This window comes from Eumetopias jubatus, unplaced genomic scaffold, assembly GCF_037043125.1.
Source record: "Eumetopias jubatus isolate StellerSeaLion01/CBP00866 unplaced genomic scaffold, mEumJub1_p1.0 scaffold_8, whole genome shotgun sequence".
Lineage (NCBI taxonomy): Eukaryota > Metazoa > Chordata > Mammalia > Carnivora > Otariidae > Eumetopias > Eumetopias jubatus.
In genome coordinates this window covers 106075957-106091955 of record NW_028274814.1, presented here as the reverse complement: position 1 = coordinate 106091955, position 15999 = coordinate 106075957, and the positions used below count along the sequence as shown (strand labels likewise).

The 15999-nt window shown below is 35.7% G+C and overlaps 1 protein-coding gene across 4 annotated transcripts in view; it reads right to left on the bottom strand.

Annotated features, from left to right (window-relative positions):
• The window catches only part of METTL25 (methyltransferase like 25), a 182168-nt gene that overhangs the window by 91742 nt on the left and 74427 nt on the right, over positions 1-15999 (bottom strand). The gene's annotated exons all lie outside the window — the stretch shown is intronic.

Below are 15999 nucleotides of genomic sequence, written 5' to 3'. Positions count from 1 at the left end.
TGTAAACTTACAATATTAAAAAGCTTAATTTTTAAGGCGCCTGGATGGCTTAGTTGGTTAAGCGACTGCTTCCGGCTCCGGTCATGGTCCCGGAGTCCTGGGATCAAATCCCACCTCGGGCTCCCGGCTCAGTGGGGAGTCTGCTTCTCCCTCTGACCCTCTCCCCTCTCATGCTGTTTCTCTCTCTCTCTCTCTCTCTCAAATAAATAAATAAATAAAATCTTTAAAAAAATAAATAAAAAGCTTAATTTTTATTTATTTATTTTTATTTTTATTTTTTTAAAGATTTTATTTATTTATTTCAGAGAGAGAATGACAGACAGAGAGCACGAGAGGGAAGAAGGTCAGAGGGAGAAGCAGACTCCCTGCTGAGCAGGAAGCCTGATGTGGGACTCGATCCTGGGACTCCAGGATCATGACCTGAGTCGAAGGCAGTCGCTTAACCAACTGAGCCACCCAGGCGCCCTAAAAAGCTTAATTTTTAAAGAGAACTATAGGTCTTTCAAAAGTTTCCATTATGCTACAAAACACATTTAATTTTACTGGCAACATTATAGTGCATATTTCACTGCAACACCTGCTAATGGTGGCGATAATTCAACAGCTATGCAAAGAGAACTCCTTCAGTGCCAGCCATTAACGCACCATATGCTGAGTTGGGTCTGACTTGATCTCATTTATGCCCGATTTTCACCACAGTTTAAACAAAATATGAGATGGTTTTAAATTTAAATAATGAAATGTGAGAATATCACATCGCACAACTTTGGTTGCAACTGAGGTAGAATATAAAAATCAAGGAAATAAAAAATTCACCACTTCCAAGTTATCAAAAACAATGAATAAAGCCTTACTTATTACTCTTGGCAGTATAAATATTAAACCCTCTGATTAATTAGACATGAAGATCTATCCATTCTTCCTTTGAAATATATCTCAAATATATTCTTTCTGCTCCATTTCTAGATGGCCACCTCAATTCTACTTATGATTACCTCGGGTCCTAATTATTATAGCTACTTAGTATTTAAGCCTGAAGTCTGTCCTCTTCATTTCTGCCTGCACTGTCATATTTTCTTGGAGGAACATTTTTATTTACTACTTCCCTGCTCAAAAAACTTTCAATACCTTTGCCATTTCTTGGGATAAATTTGAAACTCCTTAGTTAAGTGATCAGGGACCACTATTTTCTGGCTATTCCCACATTTTCCCATTATAATCCAGAATTCAGTTTTCCTACTCATTGTTTCAGACTATTCTCCACTGTTATGTCTTGGTGCATTTGCTCATTCAATCACTTCCTAATGGATTATAAGGTTCTCCACTCTCTTCTTCAGCTCAGTTAAACTAGGGTCACCCTATATGAACAAGCTCAAATTATGTATTCTTTTTGGTAACATAACTAGCAACAATCCTTTCTAATTTTGAATTTCTATAGCCTGTATCCTTCTTCCATTCGTTATATCATCACTGCTTTTAAATAATAGTTGTTTGAATAGATATAGGTTCCAGGAAACAGAAATTATACCCAAGTTTTTGTGTAATTCTCAGATCCTACACATACTTATCTTACGTATAACAGATACCATATAATAGATAATGTACATCTTACCTACTATAGGTGGTGAAAATAGAAGGAGTAAGACCAATTAGAAAGTTATTACAGTAATCTAGAGGAGAGGTTTAGACCTGTGGTGACCTTGAGGATGGTGAGAAGTGAGAGAATTTTAGATATATTTAATGGCAGAGACTACAACACTGTTGAAGGACTGTATCTAGGCAGTGTGAGAAAGAGAGACAACACTGCCTCCAAGATTTCTAGCCCGAGCAATGCAAAGAATATGATTGTTATTAACTGGACTATAGTTTGGGATTCATCAGCATATAGATGGTATTTAAAGCCATGATGAGATCACCTAGGTAGTAAGTATAGATTAAAAAGAAAAAAAAAAGCATTCCAACAATTAGAGCTCTGAAAGAAGAGGAATCAGCAAAATAAACGAAAAAAAAAAAGAGAGAGAGAGAAAGGGGGAAAAGGTATCTTATGAAGGACTTTGCTTACGATACAAGAGAAAAAGGATCTTCACTTGAGTGGGTAAATTGTGTAAAACACTGATGACAGGCCAAGTAAGATGGTTGAGAACTGACAATGGGATTTAGAAACATGGGTCATTAGTGCCCCTGAAAGGGTGGTTTGATGGAGTGATGGAAGTAAAATCTGATTGGAACTCAAGAGAAAAAGGGAAAGAAATTGGCAGCATTTTCAAGGAGTTTTCCAGTAAAGAAAAGAACAGATAAAAGATAGTTGAAGGGAATATGGGGTCCCAAAAGGATTTTCAGAATCTATGCTCTTAAGGACTCTGGTACATCGTTTTATTTAAAAAAACTAAAAAATGGCCATTGAGGAACTCACTAGGTGGTAGAGGAGTAGACACAAACAACTAATTGTACTATCAGGTTCGATCAGAACAGTAAATCACTGATTAAATCCTATGGGAGAAGAGAAGAGGGTGAGAAGGAGAAAAGAAAAATATCACAGAGATGTCTTCTAAACTGGGTTTTAAAGAGTGCTTAGGTTTTACCATCCAGAAGCTGTGGAAGGAAATGGTGGCAGAAATGGGAAGGATATTCCATGTAGCTAGAGGAACTTCAAGGATGCATACCAGATATAAAATTAATTGCATGAGAAACGATGAATAATCCAGTGTGCATGGGCAGATGAATAATCCAGTGCGCATGGGCAGCTGCTTGGGGTGCAGAGGGGGAAAAATGGGGTGATGAATTAGACTGCAAAGGATCTTAGTGACAGATCAGAAATGGTCTTGAATGCCATAATAAGTATATTTTATTGTTTGAGTATAAAGAAGAGGAATTATCAAACATTTTGAAGTTAGAAAAGTGACATGACTATTTCTGAAAGATAAATGATGGGACTTGAAGAACAAATTAAAAGGGGGCCCTCTGTCAGAATAAAGCATGGTCAGCATGCTAAAAAGGAATTAGTAGTCTTTCTTTTAATAAAAGTGAATGCAGTAGCTCTAATTAAAATTCTACTCAAGTGACTCCAACACCACCCACATGTTTTTCCAAAAATACAATTGCAAGAACGTGGTTTACATGTAGCACTTTCCAAAGAGGCAACACTAGTGTAGGAAATTTTAGGAAAATGTGAAGTAGATGTATACCAAATAAATGAAAACAAGCACATGCAGGACAGAAAGTGACAAAATCCAGTTTCTCCATCACTACAAAATACTTATAAAATTAATTATTTTGTGCCTTTTTTATGCTAATACATATTGAAAGACTTGAGATTCACAACATAAAATGTTGCTGAAAATGGCAAATGGTTAAGGGAACTCCAAAAATCTTCAAACTACTCTGAAATTTAAAAGACCAGACTTCCTAAGTTCAATTTAGCCACACATTATGGATTAAGTAATTAGTTTTAATTTTGTGAGTCAGTTTTTGTGATCCGGTTTATAACTTTTCTATTTGACTATAGCAAAATCAAAATAAAAATTAAACTAGGTAATATATAAAGGTATCAAAAATTATAATATTTATTGTACAGCTGTATACCATACTCATTATGAAAGAGAATAACTGTGAATAAAATATATATATTTCCCGTGCTCTCTTTCTAGGTGTTTGAAGAGATTTTTACACCATGAAATTCCTTCTTTGACATTTTATTCCCCTTAGAAAGTTTCCAGATAAGGACTAATTATAAAATCAAGAGTTTTCTATAAATTATTGAGTTTGAACATAAATGTTAATGCTCAATCACAATTAAAATTAATAGAGTAAAAATGCTATCATTTAAGTCCATGAAAAAGTTTACTTCTAATCTTAGGCTATGAACAATTACACTTAAACTTTTAGAATAATGTTTCAGATAGTCTAAAAGTACGTATCATTTGCACACTATTTTAGTCAACAAGAAAACAAATTAACCAAAATGAGAAAGAAGTAACAAGGTAATCTTATTTTCTGTCTTTAGCATTCATACTTTTTTTTAAATTGAGGCATAACTGACATACAACATATTAGTTTCAGGTATACAAGGTAATGATTTGATTTTTGTATACACTGTGAAATGATCACAAGTCTAGTTAACATGTATCATAGTTACAAAAACATTTTTTTTTCTGGTGATGAAAACTTAAGATTTACTCTCTTAGCAACTTTTAGTAAGCAATACAGTATTATTAATAAACAATAGTCACCATGATGTTTATTATAACCCCGTAACTTACTTATTTTATAATTGCAAGTTTGTATCTTTTGACCCTCTTTACCCATTCTGACCACTCCCCACCTGCCTCTTCTCTGGCAACCACCAATGTGTTCTGTGTATCTACAAGCTCGGTTTTTTGTTGTTTTGCTTTTTTAAGATTCCACATGTAAGTAAAATCATATGGTATTTATTTTCTCTACCTAATTTCACTTAGTATAATGATATGCTCAAGGTCCATCCATGTTGTTAGAAATGGAAGATTCCATTCTTTTTTATGGCTGAGTAGTATTCCATTGTGCGTGTGTTTATCCATTCATCCATCAGTGGACACTCAGGTTGTTTCCTTATCTTGGCTATTGTAAATCATGCTGCAATAAACATAAGTGTGCAGGTGTCTTTTTAAATTAATGTTTTCATTTTCTTCAGATAAATACCCAGCAGTAAAATTGTTGGATCATAAGGTAGTTCTATTTTTAATTTTTTGAGGAACGTCCATACTGCTTTCCATAGTGGCTGCACCAATTTATACTTCTGCCAACAGTGCACAGGGTTCCCCTTTTTCCACATCCTCACCAACACTAATCTCCTGTCTTTTTGGTACCACTCGTTCTAACAGCTGTGAGGTGATACCTCACAGTGGTTTGATTTGCATTTCCCTACTGACTAGTGAGGTAGAACATCCTTTAACATGCCTGTTGGCGATCTGTATGTCTTCTTTGAAAAAATGTGTATTCAGGTCCTCTACCCATGTTTTAATTGGATTGTTTGTATTTTTGCTATTGAGCTGTATGAGTTTTTATGTATTTTGGATATTAAGCCCTTACTTGGATATAGGACCTGCAAACATTCAGTAGGTTGCCTTTACATTTTGCTGATCATGTCCTTTGCTGTGCAAAAACTTTTGAGTTTTATATAGTCCCACTTGTTTTTGCTTTTGTTGCCTTTGCTTCTGGAGTCAGATCCAAAAATTCACTGCCAAAACTGATGTCAGGGAGTTTATTGCCTGTTTTCTTCTAAGAGTTGTATGGTTTCAGGTTTACATTTAGGTCTTTAATCCATTTTTGAGTTAATTTTTGTGTCTGGTGTAAGACAGTAGTCTAGTTTTATTCTTTGGCATGTAACTGTCCAGGTTTATTGAAGAGACTCTCTTTTCCTCATTGATATTCATACTGCCTTTGTCATAAATTAATTGACCATATATGCAAAGGTGTCTATCCATGAGCTCTCTAGTCTGTTCAATTGTTCTATGTCTATTTTTATGCCAACACCATGCTGTTTTGATTATTACAGCTTTATAATACAGTCTGCAATCAGGGAGCATGATGCCTCCAGCTTTGTTTTCCTTTCTCAAGATGGCTTTGACTACCCTTCCATATAAATTTTAGTATTATTTTCTATTTCTGTGAAAACTTCCATTGGAATTTTGATAGGGATTGCACTGAATCTGTAGACTGCTTTGGTAGTATGGCCATTTTTACAATATTAATTCTTCCAATTTATGAGCATGGAATATCTCTCCATTTATTTGTGTCTTCTTCAATTTCTTTCATCAATATCTTACAGTTTAAAGTGTACAGGTCTTTTGCGTCCTTGGTTAAGTTTATTCTTATTTTATACATCTTGATGCAATTGCAAATGGGATCATTTTCTTCTCATTCTGATAGTTCATTGTTAGTGTGTAAAAACTTAACAACCTTTTGTATATTGATTTTATATCCTGCAACTACTGCAGGATTTTATATCCTGCAACCACTGCAACTACTGCAACTAATACTCATGTATTAGTACTAATAGTTTTTGGTAGAATCTTTAGGGTTTTCTCTCTATAAAATCATGTCAACTGCAAATAGTGACAGTTTTACTTCTTCCTTTCCAATTTGGGTGTCTTATTTCTTTTTCTTGCCTTATTTCTCTGGCTAGGAATTCTAATACTATGTTGAATAAAAGTGCTGAGAGTGGGCACCCTTGTCCTATTCCTGATCTCAGAGGAAAAGTTCTAAGCTTTTCACTATTGAGTATGATTATTAGCTGTAAGCTTGTCATATATGGCCTTTATTACACTGAGGTACATTTCCTCTATACCCACTTTGTCGAGAGTTTTTATCAAAAATGATGTTCAATTTTGTCAAATGTTTTTTCTACATCTATTGAGATTATCATATAATTTCTACAATTCATTTTGTTAATGTGGTTGACTTTAGTATCCTTGCTGGAGAGAGATTCCAATCAAGTTGACCTTGATTTACAATCCTAATAAAAAGATCTGTGCAACTCAAATCATATTAAAAATATTCCAAAGAATGTAAATTCACAAGCAGCATGGGATAGTGAAAATATTTATGGACTATGAATTCAGCCTAACCCTAGTTTTTCAGGCTCTCTGACTTTAGGCAAGCTTTAACTACTTGTATCTTAATTTTTCTTATCACTACAGTGAAGTGACTATAATAGATGCTGTGAGTATAACATGCTGCTCAACTAAGCCTGGGGTGTAGCCTAATAAGAAATTAAAATTTTACTGCTATTGAACACAAACATGTAAGTATTTATAAAATATGTATAAAGTACAAAGAATGTCAGTAAAATGAACTCTTGTACCCCATACCAAACTTAAAAAAGAGAACATACCAGGATATTGAAATCCCCATGTACCCCTTATCTTTCTTCCCCACCTCATCTCCCTGACTACTCAAATGTCCCCCCTCCCATAAGAAACTACAATACTGAATCTTGTTTGTGTTTATCATTCTTATATTTTTTATTGCTTGTCATATATTTATGTCCCTAAATAATTATACAGTTGTGCTTGTTTGAATTATACAAATGGCACCATCCTGTAGAAGTTTTTCTATGACTTTTATATTCACAAGATTCATCTACACTGATGCATGTAGTTGTAATTAATACATTTTCACTGTGGCATAGTATTCTACAATTTATCCATTCTCTTATTAATGAACTTTTGGTTCCTAGATTTTTGCTCTTATAAATATTGCTGCTATTGGTCATTCTTGTAGATGTCTCTGGGAGCACATGTACAAGAGTTTCTAGGATATATACTTAGACAGGCTGAGACAGTATTTTCAACATTAGTAGGTAAAACTAACTAGGCAACTAGGCTTTTCAACTTTATTGGTGGTGCTAACTTGTTTTCCAAAGGACTGAAAACTAACTTTCTTCCTTCTCACCAGCAACATGGACAGTTCTAGGTGATCTACATTCTTGCTATCATTTGATAGTGTCAATTTTCTAAATTTTTGCTTATTTAATGGTTTGAATTGGAAATACCTAAATTCTCCTTTTGTGTTTCTCCTTTACTCCCACAACAGTTCTAAGAGCACACTCACAATGCTTCTGACACTGGATATGGGTTAAGGGCTCAGTCCTACTAGATTGCCTCCCCACTGCAGATGCCAACTGCAAGTACTAGTTCCCTAGGTTACTTACAATGTCTGTCCAACCTGGCTACAAACTTTAGGTTCCCATGACTTTCTCCTCCCCCTCGGATTCAGTTGTTTCCTAGAACAGTTCACAGAACCCAAGGGAACACTTAACATCTCCCAGTTTTTTAAAGGATATGATAAAGAATACAGATGGATAGCCAGAGGAAGAGATACATAGGGCAAGATCAAAAGACTAATCAAGTCTTTTCACTATTTTTCTTTAACACAGATTAGTTCTTCCACAAATTTGCAGGAATTCTTTATGTATTTTGGCTATTAGTCTTTTTCTAGTTACAGGACTTGCAATTAGTTTCTACCAGTGGTTACTCTTCTTTCCACTCTTTCTATGACATTTGAAAACAGAAGTTCTTAATATGGATGTGACTGAGGGGCTCCTGGGAGGCTCAGTTGGTTAGGTGCCTGCCTTCGGCTCGGGTCATGGAGCCAGAAGAGAGTCTGCTTATCCCTCTCCCTCTGCCCCTCGCCCCACCTTCACTTGTGCTCTCTCTTGTGCGCATGCTCTCTCTCACTCTCAAGTAAATAAAATCTATTAAAAAATATTAATGTGATTGAATTTTCAATCTTTAATTTTAAGATTTGCAGGTTTATATTTAGTTTGAGAAATCCTTCCCCTATCTCAAGGTCATAAAGCTATTCTTCAATACTATCTTCTAAAAGTACCATAGTATCGCCTTTCACAGTCAAGTTTTTGACCCACTATGGATTTTTGTGTTTGTTGTAAAGTAGGGGTTCAGATTAATCTTTTTTTGTGTAGTGAGCAGAATGGTCCACCAAAGATGTCCACATTCTAATCCCCAGAACCTATGCATATATTACATGGAAAGAGAAATTAAGGTTGCAGATGTAATTAAATTTTCTAATCTGCTGAGTTTAAAATAGAGAATTCTGGATTATCCAGGTGGCCCAAGGTAATTTTAAGGATCCTTTAAGGTGGAAGAGAGAGACAGAAAGGATGTCAGAATTATAGAAAGATTTAAAGATGCTATGCTGTGGGCTTTGAAGATTGAGGAAGGAGCCATAAGCCAAAGTATGCAGGGTCCTCTAAAAGTTGCCAAAGGTAAAGAAATGGATTATCCCTTAGAGCTCCCAGAAAAAATGCAGCCCTGAAGTTACCTGACTGTTGCACAGTGAAACCCACTTTGGACTTCTGACCTTCAGGGGGCTAGATAATAAATTTATGTGGTTTTAAGCCACTAAATTTGTCGGAATGTGTTATAGCATCAAAGGAAACTAATACACTATATAACTGTATAAATTACTGTCCTAGCAGTCCTAATGACTACTCCCTCTTCTAATGATAACAGATGATATAACAAAAGGTTTGTTCTGCACTATTAATTCCACTAGCCAGCCAATAAGGCAATCATCTAAATCACTATAGTTAAAGAAAAATGCTATCATTTGGTAAGACAAGTTTCTCAACCTTGTTTTTCTTCTTCAGTAATGTCTTGGCTTTACTTGCTATTTAGCTCTCTCACGTATATCTTGAAACAACTTACAAATTCTGTAACACAAACATACATGCATACACACACTAATACACTTTGGGGATATTCATTAGATGTACTGAATTGCAACAATCTAACAATCACTTTGTGAAGAGCTGACATTTTTACAATATTAAGTCTGTTTATTCGTTAACATATTATATTTGTCCATTTACTTAAGAGTACCCTCTCAACTAGTAACATCCAAAAAAAAGGCTCTTGTGTTCCCAAAGAATATTAATTTTTAAGGATGGCCTCACTGTTGCAAGAATTTAGCTGTCCCAGTACTAAATGATCATGCTGGTTAACCCTTAATTAACTCTGGTACCTGGTCAGGTACCCCCATACCTCTTTCTTGACAAATGTGACGTGTATCCATCATTATGGTATCACACAGAGTATCTTCACTGCCCTAGAAATCCTCTGTGCTTCACTTGTTCATCCTTCATCCCATCCCAAGCCCTGATCTTTATATTCTCTCCATAGTTCTGCCTTTTCCAGAATGTCATATGATTAATTCTAAAGTACACAGTCTTTTCAGATTGGCTTAGCAATATACATTTAAGTATCTTCCATGTCTTTTCATGGCCTCATACCTCTCTTTTTTTTCTTTCTGTGAATAATGTTACACTGTCTAGATGTGCCACAGTTAATTTACCCATCTTCTTACTGAAGGATATCTTGGTTGCATCCAAGTTTGGGAAATTATGAATAAAGTTACTATAAACATCAGTGTGGAGGTTTTTGTGTGGACATGTTTTCAACTCCTTTGGGTAAATACCAACGACTGTGATTGCTGGATCATATGGTAAGAGTAGGTTTAGTTTTGTAAGAAACTACCAAACTCTTCCAAATTGGCTGTCTCATTTTGCATTCCTACCAGCAATGAATGCAAGTTCTTATTGTTCCACAACCTTGCTAGCATTTAGTGTTGTCAGTGTTCTGGATTTTGATATTCTAATAGGTGTGTAGTGGTATCTTGTTGTTTAACTGTACTTCTCTGCAATTTCTCTGTTCACTTCTACATGGGGTTAGTGTACTTTTTAAAAAGATTTTATTTATTTGAGAGAGAACACAGAGGGAGCATGAGAGGGGGAAGCAGACTACCCACTGAGCAGGAAGACCAATATGGGGCTCGATCAGAGGACCCTGGGATCATGACCTGAGCCGAAGGCAGACGCTTAACCAACTGAACCACCCAGGCACCCCAAGAGTTAGTGTATTTCTTAAATTTCTTGGACTCATGTCTTTTCTTACTATTGCTACTGCCCTATTTGCTCTCTCCTTTTTTCTCAAACTGCAACTAACATGTATGTGAAGCCTATTCACTGTAATCTCCATAGCTTAGTCTTTCTTTTGTATTCTCCATCTTTCTGTTTCTTCATGTTTCACTGTGGATGTTTTCTTCTGACCTGTCTTCCAGTTTACTAATTATTTCTTCAGCTGTGTCTACAATGCTATTAATACCACTCACAGATTTCTTAATTTCAATTATTTTATTTTTCAGTTGCAGAATTTTCACTTGGGTTATTTTTTTGTATGTTTTGTTTCTCTGACAAAATATTTTTATTTCAACATACATTTTAAGTAGTTTAATAAAAATTTCTATTTTAGGATAATTGTAGATTCACGTGCAATTATAGGAAAGAATTCAGAGAGACTGTTATTTTCTTTATCTGGTTTCCTGAAATGTCTCATAATTTGAGACTGGCTTTTTTTCACTCAGTATAATTATTTTGTAGTTTCATCCAGGTTGTTATATCAATAGCTCATTCCTTTTTATCACTGGGTAGTATTCCATGATATGGATTAGCACTGTTTATTTGTTAAAGGGCATATGGGTTGTTTTCAGTTTGGGATGCTATGAATAAAGCTGCCGTAAACATTCATATACAAGTTTTGTGTGAAGATAACCCAGCCTCTGTTGACACCTTGTTAGTGCTACGAGTTCCAGCTTCCCACAACTTCTCCACTGATGTTGTGGTAGGGGTGGCCTTGTAACTCCTGGGCAATGGTGAAAATCCTGACTCTCTACTACTAGGCCTTCTCTGATGCCACACTGGTGGAGAGTGTAACACCTTTTTACTGTTGGGTGGGCAGAAGTTCAGATCCCCACATGGTCTCTGACACTGTGGCAGCAGTGGTGGGGTGCTTGTTACCACCTGGTGGGGAGGAAATCCTAGTTTCCTACTTGTCCTTCTCTGACACCATTCCATAACTGGTGTTCAGGAACCTCATTACAGTGTGGCAAAGATGGAAGTCTAGGCTCTCCACTTGGCCTTTGTTGACATGGATTGGGGGGGCACAATTTTTTATTTGGTTTCTGGCTGCAATATGGTAGGTCTATTGAAAGGTTTTCCTGTGCCTCCCTCTTTCCTGGTCCTTTGGCTAGAAAGAGAAGGGTTTTTTCTTACTGGGGCTTTTTTTTTTTGGCATGTGCCCAGTGGCATTTCTGTATTGCAGTTTACTTCAGCTCCAATACAAGGTTTTTAAGGCAAAAAGAAAACCCAGGGAACTCCCACTACATTGTTCATTGGGTCCTGAGATCTTAAGCTAGTTTGCTTTATTCTCTCCAAGACTCTTTCAGAGTCTTCTTATATTTTATAGATAGTTCTAGATTTTTAATTGTAGTTACCAGGAAAAATAGAAAAATGTATATCTATTCCATTTTCCCAAAGTGGAAGTTTCTCTGGTTATTATTTTTTTTCCCCTCTGGTTGTTATTTTAAGCTATTCTCTGAACTCCCAATTAGTCCATTTCTGTTGCATGTAGTTTACCTTGGTTTTTGGTCATGTCCTATTTCATCATATGGCTGGTTATTTTGGGTTGCTTGCTAAATGCTATATATAGCAAACTATAGTGATAATTTGGGCCTAGATATATACTATATTTGTCCAGAGAGGATTTGCTAATAGTAGGCAGCTAGAGAAAGTAGTAATATGAAATACTTTAATCATAGCTTCAGATAATTCCAAGTGGGGCTTTAGAGCATCTTAGGACTATTTCATTTATAGTTCACCTTTACTCATACTGTAGACCTAACTCAAGATATGAGTGGTGTGCCTGGCCAATGGAGTCCTCCTCCTAGGGCAGGCTATGAACTTTAACTTTTGTCTCACTAGAACTGTTACTCTATTGAAAGCTGTGCTCACCTTCTCTGTCTACTTTGTTAACTGTCAGAAAGCTGCCTTTTCAAGAACTGGCAGATGCTTCTGGGGAAATGCAGCCCTAGAAGAAGCTGGGCTTAACTCTCTTGATTCCCACCTTCTCCTAGGTATTTGCCCTGTAGTTTTTTGTTGTTGTTGTTGTTTTCCATTAACAAGAAGTATTTTAACATGTAATTTTGACTTAACAACACACAGTGGCCTGATTTTTTATAAGTGTCTTAGAAAAGGATTCACTTCAAGTATGAATAAACTAATTTCATAAGATACATGGTGACATTCAAGTACCCACATAAACACAGAACTTATCTTTTTTTCCTAGTTTTATTGGGAAATAATTAGCATTTAAGTTTAAGGTGTATAGCAGGATGGTTTGATTTACATATGTTATGAAATGATTATCACAATAGGTTCAGCTATAACATCCATCTTCTCATATACATTTAAAAAAGAAAAAAAGGAAAAATTTCTCTTAGGATGAGAACTCTTAGGATTTACTCTCTTAACAACTTTTCTATATATCATATAGCAGTATTAGCTATAGTCATTGTGTTGTACATTATATCCACAGTACTTATTTATCTTATAACCTAAAGTTTGTACCTTATAGTCACCTCCCTCCAATTCCCCATCCCCCTGCCCTCTGCCCTTGGTAACCGCAGATCTGACTTCTATGAATTTGGTGGTTTTTGTTTATATTTGCTTTTGTTTTGAGATTCCACATATAAGTGAGATCATACAATATTTGTCCTTTTCTGTCTTATTTCACTTAGCATAATGCCTTCAGGTCCACTCATGTTGTTGCATATGATAAGATTTCCTCATTTTATGATGGCTGAATAACATTCCATTATCCCTTCATCCATTGAAGGACACTTCGGTTGTTTCTATACCTTAGCTATGGTAAATAATGATGCTATGAACATGAGGTGCAGATATACTTTTGAGTTGGTATATTCATTTCCTTCAAATATATTACCAAAGGTGAAAATGCTGGATCATCTGGTAGTTTTATTTTTGATTTTTTTGAGGATTCTCTATGCTGTTTTCAACAGTGGTTGTACCAACTTATAATCCCACCAGCAGTGCTCAAGGGTTGTGTCCCCTTTGGTCCCTTTTGTCCATATCCACGCCAACATGTTATCTCTTATCTTTTTGATGATGGCCATTCCAACAGGTGTGAGGTGATCTCATTGTGGTTTTCTTTAATATTTATTTATTTATTTGAGAGACAGTGTGTGTGAGAGCAGGGGAGGGGCAGAGAGAGGGAGAGAGATAAACTCAAGCAGACTCCACACTGAGCCTGGAGCTGATGCAGGGCTTGAGCTCACAACCCTGAGATCATGAACTGAGCCAAAATCAAGCTGGACACTTAACTGACTGAGCCACTTAGGCACCCCAGTCTCATTGTGGTTTTAATTTGCATTTCCCTAATGACTAGTAATGTTGAGCATCTTTCCATGTACTTGTTGGCCTTTTGTCTATCTTTGGAGAAATGTCTATTCAGGCCTTTTGTCCATTAAAAGTTTTGTTGTTGTTATCAAGTTGTATGAGTTCTTTATATAACAGATATATGGTGTGCAAATATATTTTCCCATTCTGTAGGGTTTTTTTCACTTTGTAGATGGTTTATTGTGCTGTGCAGAAGCTTTTTAGTTTGATATAGTCTCATATGCTTCTTTTTTATTTTGTTGCTTGTACTTTAGGTGTCATAACAAAAAAATCATTACCAACACCCATGTTAAGGAGCTTTATTCCTATGTTTTGTTACAGAAGTTTCATGGTTTCAGGTTTTACACTGAAGTCTTTAACCCATTTTGAGTTAATTTTTGTGGGTGGTGTAAGATATGGGTCCAGTTTCATTTTTTTCCGTGAATATCCAGTTATCCCAGCACCATTTATTGAAGAGATTGTCTTTTCTCCATTGGGTATTCCTGGCTCCCTTGTGAAATATTAATCAATTATATATGCTTCAGTTTATTTCTAGGCTCTCAGTTCTGTTCCACTAGTCTATTGGTCTGTTTTTATGCCAGTACCATCTTGTTTTGATGCGTACAGCTTGAAAGCAGGAAGTGTGATCTCTCCTGCTTTGTTATTCTTTCTCAGGAATTCTCTGGCTACTCAGGGTCTTTTGTGATTCCATATAAATTTTAGGAGTATTTTTTTCTATTTTTTTTAAAGTCACTGGAATTTTGATAGGGATTGCACTGAATCTAGATGGCTTTTGATAGTATTTACATTTTAACACTATTAATTCTTCCAATCTATGGACACAGGATATATCTTTTCATTTATTTGTGTCTTCCTTGATTTCTTTCATCAGTGTTTTGTAGTTTTCAGAGTAGAGATCTTTCACCCTCTTAAATTTATTCCTATTTTACTGTTTTTGATACTGTTGTATTTGCATTTCCCTAAGTTTAATTTTCAGAAAATTCATTGTTAGGGTATAGAAACACTACTGATTTTTATGTTAGTTTTGTATCCTGCAACTTTATTGAATTCCGTTTCTTTCACTGAATCTTTAGGATTTTTTATATATAAAATCATGTCATCTGCAAATAGAGACAATTTTACTTTTTCTTTTCCAATTGATTCCTTTTATTTCTTTTTCTTGCTTGATTGCTCTAACTAGTGCTTCTAGTACCATGTTGAAAAGTGGTGAGAGTGGGCATCCTTCTTTTATTCCCGATGTTAGCAGAAAACCTTTCTACTTTTACCACTATGATTTTAGCTGTGGGTCTGCCATCTATGGCCTTTATTATGCTGAGATAAATGCCTTCTATGCTGAACTTGTTAAGAATTTTATCATAAATGGATGCTGAATTTTGTCAAATGTGTTTTCTGTGTCTATTTACATAATCATGACTCTTCCATTCTATTAATATATCACACTGATTGGTTTGCATATGTTGAGCCATCCTTGTATCCCTAGGATAAATCCTACTTGATCGTGGTGAATGGTCCTTTTAATGTGCTACTGAATTTCGTTTGGTAGTATTTTACTGAGAATTTTTATATCTATACTCATCAGGGATATTGGCAAATAGTTTTCTTTTCAACAGTGTCTTTTTTCTGGTTTTAGTATCAGGATAATGCTGGCCTCATAAAATAAGTTTGGGAGTGTTCCCTCCTTTTGGATTTTTTAGAAAGTTTGAGAAGAATTGATGCTAATTTCTCTTTAAATGTTTCATAAAAGGTGCACCTGGGTGACTCAGTCGGTTAAGCATCTGACTCTTGGTTTCAGCTCAGGTCGTGATTTCAGGGTGGTGGGATTGAACCCTGTGTCTGGTTCTGTGCTCAGCACAGAGTTACTTTGGGATTCCCTCTCGCCCGCTCCCTCTGCCCCTCCCCCCACTCACGTGTCTGCTCACTTGTGCACACACTTGCTCTCTAAAATACACACATAAATAAAATCTTTAAAAATAAATCAATAAATGTTTCTTAAAACATCACCAGTGACGAGAGTTGGTCCTGGGGCTTTCTTCATTGAGAGGTTTCAATTACTGATTCAATCTCCTTACTGGTAATTAGTCTATTCAGACTTTCTATTTATTCCTGATTCAGTCTTCATTAAGTTGTACATTTATAATTTTTCCATTTTCTCAGTTGTCCAGTTTGTTGGCAATAGTTGTTCATAGTAGCCT